General features: G+C 36.3%; 1 pseudogene; it reads left to right on the top strand.

The window, feature by feature from the left end:
• The first annotated feature begins 3,408 nt into the window (after nucleotides 1-3,408).
• LOC135206433 (cuticle protein AM1199-like) lies at nucleotides 3,409-4,770 on the top strand (annotated as a pseudogene).
• The last annotated feature ends 5,630 nt before the right edge of the window (nucleotides 4,771-10,400 follow it).

The following is a 10,400-nucleotide window of genomic DNA, read 5'->3' as shown; positions in this document are numbered from 1 at the left end:
ATATCTCCTTGTGCTGTTGCATTTGAAAATGATACCAATGTTGCTCTGAGTATAGAAGTTGAGAGAACTGCTGTAAAACACGAATTTGACTTCATGTTTCGAAGGAAGGGATATCTCCCAACCAATCAAAATGTCTGAAGCTAAAAGCACTCCAAAGCATGAAGAAATCTGTGGAAATAACTAATACTAAGAGAAAATGTGTACGAAGCAAGAATCAGTCTCATAACCCCAAGCAACATTAGTTCACCAAAATAGAATTACAGCATTCTATAAGATAAAAGGTAATGCTGGCAATTTTAGGCCCTCATGTAAGATTTTCAGTCTGATAGTTGAGAGGATGTCATATTCGGCCATATCTTCGCCACATAATTTTTTCAATCAATTATGCAGAACAGCTGCAATAGGAAAACAGCAGCAAGAAATCCATTATCAGGAAAAGGAGATTACTAAGAAAGATGCTGACCTGAAAGGCATTTATTCCTGCCATTTATGGTAATAAGAAACAGTTGAGTTACTGGTCAGTAAATGGAGCAAAGATGAGTATAAACTCAAACTTCTATGGCCTTTACATATATGCTAGAACTATAGTTGTGGAACAAAAACAGAGAAAACAGTCATTGTCCTTTTCAGTCTTCTCAGGAATACTAAAACAACCACGTTGTTTCATACTCAAAGTGTTCATACAGCGAGCAAATGGTGCTAATACTACAGAGTGGAGAACCCTGATACAGGTGTTTTCTTGTCTTCCTTCATTGTGTTCATTATGTGAAAAATATAAGAACTCGACAAAAGTTGCTCTCCTTGATTGCTGTACAGCATTAAGAGAACTTTATACCAACTCTGACTGCGATGCAGCAAGAGCCTTTAAAGAAATGGGTCCTACAGAATATGCCTAACTACACAAGAGCTCTCTTCTGGTGTGCTGCAATGTGGTTAAAGATGAATTAGTTTCAGAGTGGCATACCAAGAATCAATTGTATTTGATCTACTGTTATCCCCCCCCAACCCCCCCCCCAAAAAAAAAGTATATGGGATTCCATTTACCTTTCAGAAAAGGTTTCTCGCAATATATCAAGTGAGTCAACTACCAGGTCGATTTTGGGAAATGATCGCTGACGCAAAACCACAAGTAGTACCGTCACAGATGGCAAGTTGCAACTACTGATATGAGGGGAGTGGGTACCCGAACGAGTAGTTGAAATAGTTGCAGGTAAGCGATGGTGCTGAAGTTGATGAAGTATTCTCATAAAACCAATCGAATCTTGGATCTAAAACAGATGAAAATTGAACCCATTTTAACGACGTAATGTGTTCAATATTATAGGAATATCTAAATGGAAATTTAGTAATACATTAAACAGCTGCTTGAAACTGATATTGCAGCAATGCTATGCGATCGTTCAGCCAAGATATAACTCTGAATGGAGATTTACTAGAAATGTTATAGAGGGCAAATGCAGAATATAACAGAGTGAAGAGTAACAAATAGCCTTCCACTGATAACCGATATGACTTGTCTGTCAAACTGGACTCGTCAAGCTAATATCCTTGGAATGCATCACACAGAAAGTTCTCTTGACGAGGTCATAAATAAGATCATAACAGCTTTTGCATACCAGTATCTTCAATGTTACAATCCCATATCGTGGTCAGGCATCCTCAGGTTTCCGAAACGTGCTAATGGTCAAAAAAAAAAAAAAAAAAAAAAAAAAAAAAAAGGGTTGGCACGTGACCGACGTTTGGCCCAGGAACCTATCTCATATGACCTGTTGGTTACTATTTTATTGTTTATTATTTTTTTTAAAGGAAACAAAAAATGATTTCTTGTAGTGTTTTGAAACTCATTCTGTGTTCCTGGCACTTTTCCCAGCTAATAAGCTGCTTTATTGATCAAATGAACTAGTTACGACTGCAAACAGTATTACACTCGAGGGTAGAGAAAAATTTCATCGTCAAGAAAAGTAATCAACCGAGCAAAATTACTGTTCTATAAAAAAACTACTTAAATTCATATGTAATGTTAATAAGGATTAATGGTACAAAACCGTACATCTAATAAATCATCTACAACCATGGAATTACCGAAAATATTAAATCGGATTATATAATTATAGCTAATCTTCAGTTTTAAAGAATAAAGTAATTTATTCAACTAACTTGAGAGTAAAACTATACATGCAAAAAGCCTCTGCCAGAATCTCATGTAGAGGTAACTAGCGTCCTCTTTGCGAGGGTAACAGTTTTCATTAGAGGATCTGGACAATGTGAGAATCTCTAAGATTTGTTTTTTATCTTGGTGATAGCTTAGGAAGTCAATAGCACTCTATATAAACATCATTTTCGATTAGTTTCAATAGGTTTTTGTTTTATGAGAAAGGCTTAAAGATATCCTATAAGGACTTTATTATTTGTTATTTTTAAAAATCTGATTTCTTTCAATGAGTTATAGTATAGCTTGAAGAAGGTGGTCTTGAATAGGCTTTAAAAATTCTATTGTAACTTTGTATTAAATGACGACCATGCTAGCTTTCGTTTCATTTTGGTCATAATGGAGCGTATTCTTTTAAATTTAAATATATTACGTGTAACTTTTAATTTTATGAAGGCCTACAGCCTTTTCTCCTGTTACCAAAAACAGGTCATCATTTAGAAAGATATAAACGATTATGAGTTGTGTGATCATATATTCTGCAAAGTAATTATTTTGTATATCTGTATTAATGTAAATACTTAAACGACGCGTAAAATTTTTTAACTGCACTGAATTATAGCTGAGAGAATTTAATCCCTTTTCCTCGGGAATAGATTCAAAGCATGGTAATTGATTTTCAGTATGCAAAGACGGATAGCATTCATATCACTCATTTCTTCATTTGTTGTTTGTTAATTCTTCTAAACACTTCTCTGAACCGGTTTACTTCCCGACAATTTAGCTTGTTCACTTTCCCTGCTGTAAATCACAAGACGCCGATCAGTTAGAACTGGTCCCAAGACAGGCGCTGATGTCATTGAGCGTTGCTACATCCAGATCATGATAACTGGGCATAGACTGTCACTATAAATCATCCTGGTAATTGAAAAAAGGCTGGAAAGCCCGAAACAGAAACAGAAAAAAGAGAGAGAGATGTTATGGTTTACTTTTCTGCAACGTTCTATTCCTTAAGGGTTTTCTCGAGCTTCGCGTGACTTGCTTTCTTTAGTCCCCTGGAAGCGGCAACAAACGCCACAAACAGCCTCTCGTTCTCAAACGAGGACAAACATCACGTCGGCCGAGTAAAGGGATGACTCGGACGATTAAGATGCGGAGAGCAAAAAATGGAGCAAAAAATAAGGGCCACTCAATTTTCGACCGTCGGGAAGGCAGTGGATGTGAAGGGAAGGAAAAGAAAAGGATGCGTCTCACACCAAGGGCATCCTACGCCCGCTCCCTCCTCCCCTAAGGATGCGGCGAAGGAGGGGTGGTCGGTCAGTCATCGCAGGATCTCCCGGGTGTCTTATAAAAGCTCCTTTCCACCGACAACATAGCATCAGTTCCTTCCGAACAACGACACCATGAAGACCGTAAGCTTTCCTGGGTCTACTTCTTCCTTTTGCTATAATTCCTACTTGATCTCTGAAACCATGATGTGCATTTTCCCTTCTATAATTCTACCCAAGTTTAAATGTCTGAATATCATGAAGGCTTAAACTCCCTGAGCAAAAGATAAACTGACACTGCACAGAAATCTCTGCTTAGTTTCCACTTCCTTCCGAAGCAACTGTTCCTCAAAGAGTCTTTGTACTTCCAGGCCATCATCTGTACTCTCATTGCCCTGGCTGCTGCCGCCCCACAATATGACTACAATGCCCCACCTGCTCCTGCTCCTGCACCCCCTGCCCCTGCCCCTACCTACGGAGCTCCTTCCACAAGAGTGTCCACATTCGAGGTTGCCCCTCAAGTCGCCATCTTGAGGGACGAACGAACACATGACGAGTTCGGAAGATTCGCCGTCGACTTCGAGGCTGAAAACGGCATCGCCTTCTCTCAGTCTGGTTCCCCTGATGGGCCAGAAGGCGCCGTCGTCAAGGCTGGACAGTACTCGTAAGTAAAATTTTATGTTATGGAATAATTTTTTGAACTATTTACCGTCTTGATTTAAATGTATCTTATTTATCGTTTTTATTGGGGATTACTTTTAAATTTTGTTGTAAGGGGCCGCCATAGTTTTCATGGGTTGACTACCCATTATGTTTCCGTTTTCTATTTATGTCCTTACTTGTATTTTTGAGATTGCTTTGAATATTCAACCCAAAACCTGTGTTTTAAAACTGTTTGGATTGCTGACATACTCGCAACCTTTAACTCGCTTTTATAGGTACACTGCTCCTGACGGTACCCTCGTCGAAGTTAAATACGTCGCTGACGAAGAACGGCTATCAGCCCCAGTCCGACCTCTGCCAGTGGCCCCTGCATTCCCCCACCCCAAACCCTTCCTCAGTTCGTCCTCGACCAGATCGCCAAGGCTGCTGAAGAAGACGCTGCCGCCGCGCGTGAGGCAGCGTCTGTCAGGAGCAACTCCTACGCTCCTCCTCCCCCTCCCCCTTCAAACACCTATGGTCAGCCATTGTAGAAGAAAAATCACCATGATTCCACTGATGTGATCAGTCATTAGTCTTTCATTCGTGCGTGGATCCTGCCATCGTCCTTTGTCCGTCTTCGCGATTATATATTTTAATATATGTATATATTCCGTAATATATATGAAATAAACACCGATATTTAGCATTCAATTATCTTTGAATCATACCTAAAAATCTAGCAATCGTTTCCATTGGCTCCATCATAATACTTTTTAATTAACGCGCTCAGAACTTTAGGAATTCAGTGACTGCACATTTTGGAGAGATTTTGACGTAAACAACAACACATACACACACACACCCACACACGCACATATATAGTATATCTATATATATATATATATATATATATATATATATATATATATATATATATATATGCGTATCTTTCGTGATTGTACATGTGTGGGCATAGAAGGTGTGTATACATGTGTATGGTTGTTACCATGAAATACTTAGATACTTTAAATTTATCTTGCCAACTATCATAACTGTCATAACGGTAGATTTAGGACAATCATATTTTCCGGTGCAAAGTCTATTGGGACGGGAAGTCTATTGCTCTTCGTGGTCATCTCCAAAAAATAATAATAATAATAATATAAACAGTGGAAGAAGAAGCCATTCCACCTGGAAAGGAACACGTACTGTCTCTTGAAAGATGTAATGTCTTATACTTCAGGATAAACAAAAAGCAGGAAAGAAGAGTTTCTCTCTCTCTCTCTCTCATCTCTCTCTCTCTCTCTTTCTCTCTCTCTCTCTCTCATATACACACATACATGCAAATACATTTACAAAATACATAGGTAGAGGTCATCGGCTAAATACCAGCCACGTGTGCAACGCATCCCGCACCCCAGCCAGGACTAAACAAACAGTTCATTTCCAAAAAAAGCCTCCGGATATCCTGACCATGGCATGTGATCGTAACATTGCAGATACTGGTGTGCAGTATAACACAAAGGTCTCGTCAAATGAAACTTCCGGCACGGTACGTTATTAGGAAATTAGCATTAAGGAACCAAATTTGTCAAATAACAAGTCATATTGGTTATCCTCATTTTATTCCACAACTGATCCTGACCTTCAATTAAGTGGGTAGTTACTGAAAACCTCCGCTTCTAGAAGGGCTCCCATGTCCAGTCTTCCTTTAAATAAACTGTATCCAGAACAGAAATCACTGATCTTGACCGACACATTTGAACCCATTTCGTTTGCTCCATTAATACCATAAAATACGTATACATAAATACGATTTATCAGTAACTTTATCTCAAACAGACTAATTATCAAAGAACCTGTACGGCGTGATAAATCTGTTTATACAGCACAGTACTACGATACAGGAAGTACAAGATACACGAGGAATTCATATAGAAAAGCATCTACTGTTCCAATAGCTTGTCATGATTATTTTGGTCTACACAGTGCAGAGTTGATAGGATGTTTTGATACATGGAAACTAATCAAAAACTAAAAATAAAGTACCTACCATTTATGCAGCCATAATAAAGCAGAATCTGGCTGCCTCTATGGTTTGTGTTCAGATGATTTTTATTAAAATCTAGACATCATGTAAGTATGTTCAGGCTCTATCCTGAATGGATGTATGTGATACCTGCATAGCCTTATATATATAGATTATAATATATATTATATATATATATACTATATAATATATATATATATATATATATATATATATATATATACTATATATAGAATATATGTATAGATATATATATATATATATATATGAGATATATATATATTAATATATATATATATACTATATATATATATATATATATATGTATATATATATATATATATATATATATATATATATATATATATATATATATATATATATTTATATATATATATATATATATATATTATATTTATGATATATATATATATATATATAGATATATATATAATATATATATATGTATATATATATATATTATATACTATATTTATATACATATATATATAATAGATATATATATATATATATATATTATATATAATATATTAAATTATAATATATATATATTATATATAATATATATATATATATATATATTTATTAATATTTATATATATATATATAATATATTATATATATATAATATATATATATATTGTTACGAAACTTCACGATGGTCTGAAGTTATGGTTCTTTTGGACCTGATATTGCAGATCAGTACCACAAAAAGAGCATGATCCCTGACAAAACCAACACTTAAAGAGTACAGTCTCAGAGAGGATACACCAAACCACAAACTAAAGACTAACAATAATTTATTACTTAAAAATTAACATAACAAAAGAACCCCTCTGAAAACTGAATAATGGGTGGAGCACAACAAGCACACTCAATACCAAAATACCAAATCAGTCACTTCTTCAATCGCCTACCTAACTAACATGCCAAGGAATAAGAGAAAGTAAACATGGAAGTAAGAAAAACACTCTTTCCCTAGCATACGATAGATGGAGATTCAAAGGGGGGGGAACCTTAACCTATATATCTTAACCTATATCATTACAAATATTGTTTAACAAAGTGTATTGTACTAAATACGTACTCTTATAATAATATAAAACATAAATAACTCAATAGGTTGAGTCTATAAAGCCATAAACACTTAATAGTCATCCAAGGACGTAGTTATGCATATAAATGCCGACGCTGACACACTTATTTTTGTGTAAAAGATGTCCTCACTAAAATAAGGGTTGCTGCTCTATCACATGAAGATATAAAATTAATAATGCTAATAATAATAAAGTGGGCTTACTCTTCTTCGCCACTAGACGGCCTCCTCACGACTCCAAGGATGCAGTGTTCAGCAGAGGAAGGAGATTAAAGGGCGTATATTACGCTCGCACTACGGCCATTACGAGAGCAAATGCTGAGCTCTACTCCAACAATAAAGGGCTGTAGAAATTTTCGGTGAGGCACAAAGTCCAAGCCTCTAACAACAGGCCCCAAGCAATCCAGCTTCGTACAAAGGGCACGAGCACACAGGTCACTCTCTAGTGACGCAACACGATGCAGGTGTGCTAAAGGAAGTATCCTCTACCGAAATAAGTGCACTGCCGTAGATTGCCAATAAAACAGCCAAGACTGGTCCTTCAAAAGGTGGAGCAGAGTACAGAACTCCATGAACAAATGCCACAAGGTCCACTCGGAGCTCCGGGAGGGAGGGTCAAATATGACGTGGCACAGACGACGAAGCCAAACCACCATCACAAACATGAAAAAAAGAAACAAACTTCATGGGGGGAGTACCAATATAAACTAATAACAACCATTAAGGAGAGGTCAAAAGACCCATATCCAGCGTTCAGGAAGAAACTCAAAAGAACTGGATTAAACTAGAACAAAACTTACATTTCCAAAAGGGTCAAAAAGGGGCATCAAAACCTGAATAAATTACGTTAATTTATAATAATATATATATATCTTATATATATATATATATATATATATAATATACTTATATATTTATTTATTATTTATATATATATATATATATATATATATATATATATATATATATATATAAGTCTAAAATAAATAATAATCAACTGTTGAATGATATATCTTCAAAGCTGAACAACCATATTTAGATCTGTTAGTTTTTCCACTGGAAAATCATCAGTAGGAGAGGATCTGATGATATATGAATAATAAAAAATTGGACTGTTTGTTGGAGATTTTTCATTGGCAACAAGAAAATGTAGCTATAGATAGTGAGCAAGCAATGAAGGTCAACAACTTCCTACTGAATGGCTACACTTGGTATATGATTACTGATCACTTCCAGATCTAGAGCTGAAAGGTATGCAAGATAATCAATATACCCTATTGCATTCCTTGCTAATGTTGAGGGACTCCCATTCAGGTACACAACAAACTAAGCTTTGTTTTGGCATGGAACTAATGTGAGGTTAACTAGAATATAGAGGAAACCTTATGAGACAAGATGAAAGTGGGCTTTGGTCCGTATTGTCTCATAATTAATTATAGTCCATAAAAGGGTTGAGTGAGATCAAATCACACGTAGTTGCAGTATGTCAGTATAGGTGGCAGGATATCATGAAGTGCAGAGAACATGAAGGGCTATACGAACATCAAAGGAATTGAGAGGTGAGAAGTCAGTCAAGACAGTAGAGACAATGGTAAGTAGTCTCAATCCCTTTGAATTTGAAACTGTAATGTTTGGTTGTGCTAATATCTCCTTGTGCTGTTGCATTTGAAAATGATACCAATGTTGCTCTGAGTATAGAAGTTGAGAGAACTGCTGTAAAACACGAATTTGACTTCATATTTCGAAGGAAGGGATATCTCCCAACCAATCAAAATGTCTGAAGCTAAAAGCACTCCAAAGCATGAAGAAATCTGTGGAAATAACTAATAACTAAAGAGAAATTTGTACGAAGCAAGAATCAGTCTCATAACCCAAGCAACATTCTTCACCAAAAAAATAGAATTACAGCATTCTATAAGATAAAAGATAATGCTGGCAATTTTAGGCCCTCATGTAAGATTTTCAGTCTGATAGTTGAGAGGATGTCATATTCGGCCATATCTTCACCATACATTTTTCAATCAATTATGCAGAACAGCTGCATAAGGAAAACAGCAAGAAATCCATTATCAAAGGAGAGATTACCAAGAAAGCTGCTGACTGAAAGGCATTCCTGGCCATTTATGGTAATAAGAAACAGTTTGAGTTACTCGTCAGTGAATGGAGCAAAGATGAGTATAAACTCAAACCTCTATGGCCTTGCGTATATGCTAGAACTATATTGTGGAACAAAAACAGAGAAAACAGTCATTGTCCTTTTCAGTCTTCTCAGGAATACTAAAACAACCACGTTGTTTTCATACTCAAAGTGTTCGTACAGCGAACAAATGGTGCTAATACTACAGAGTGGTGAACCCTGATACAGGCGTTTTCTTGTCTTCCTTCATTGTGTTCATTATGTGAAAAATATAAGAATTCTATTCGACGCCAGGAACTGCCAGTGACCCATGACTGATGAACTCGAGAAAAGTTGCTCTCCTTGATTGTTGTACAGCATTAAGAGAACTTTATACCACTCTGACTGCGATGCAGCAAGAGCCTTTAAAGAAATGGGTCCTACAGAATATGCCTAACTACACAAGAGCTCTCTTCTGGTGTGCTGCAATGTGGTTAAAGATGAATTAGTTTCAGAGTGGCATACCAAGATCAATTGTATTTGATCTACTGTTATCCCGCCCGCCCCTCCCCCCCCCCCCACAAAAAAAAAAAGTATATGGGATCCCATTTACCTTTCAGAAAAGGTTTCTCGCAATATATCAAGTGAGTCAACTACCAGGTCGATTTTGGGAAATGATCGCTGACGCAAAAACACAAGTAGTACCGTCACAGATGGCAAGTTGCACTACTGATATGAGGGGAGTCGGTACCTGAACGAGTAGTTTGAAAAATAGTTGCAGGTAAGCGATGGTGCTGAAGTTGATGAGTATTCTCATAAAAACAATCGAATCTTGGATCTGAAACAGATGAAAATTGAACCCATTTTAACGACGTAATGTGTTCAATATTATAGAATATCTAAATGGAAATTAGTAATACATTAAACAGCTGCTTGAAACTGATATTGCAGCAATGCTATGCGATCGTTTCAGCCAAGATATAACTCTGAATGGAGATTTAACTAGAAATGTTGTAGAGGGCAAATGCAGAAATAACAGAGTGAAGAGTAATAAATAG

This window comes from Macrobrachium nipponense, chromosome 31 (genome assembly GCF_015104395.2).
Source record: "Macrobrachium nipponense isolate FS-2020 chromosome 31, ASM1510439v2, whole genome shotgun sequence".
Classification (NCBI taxonomy): Eukaryota; Metazoa; Arthropoda; class Malacostraca; order Decapoda; family Palaemonidae; genus Macrobrachium; species Macrobrachium nipponense.
Note: the sequence above shows the minus strand (reverse complement) of the source record. Positions and strands in the feature narration are given on the sequence as shown.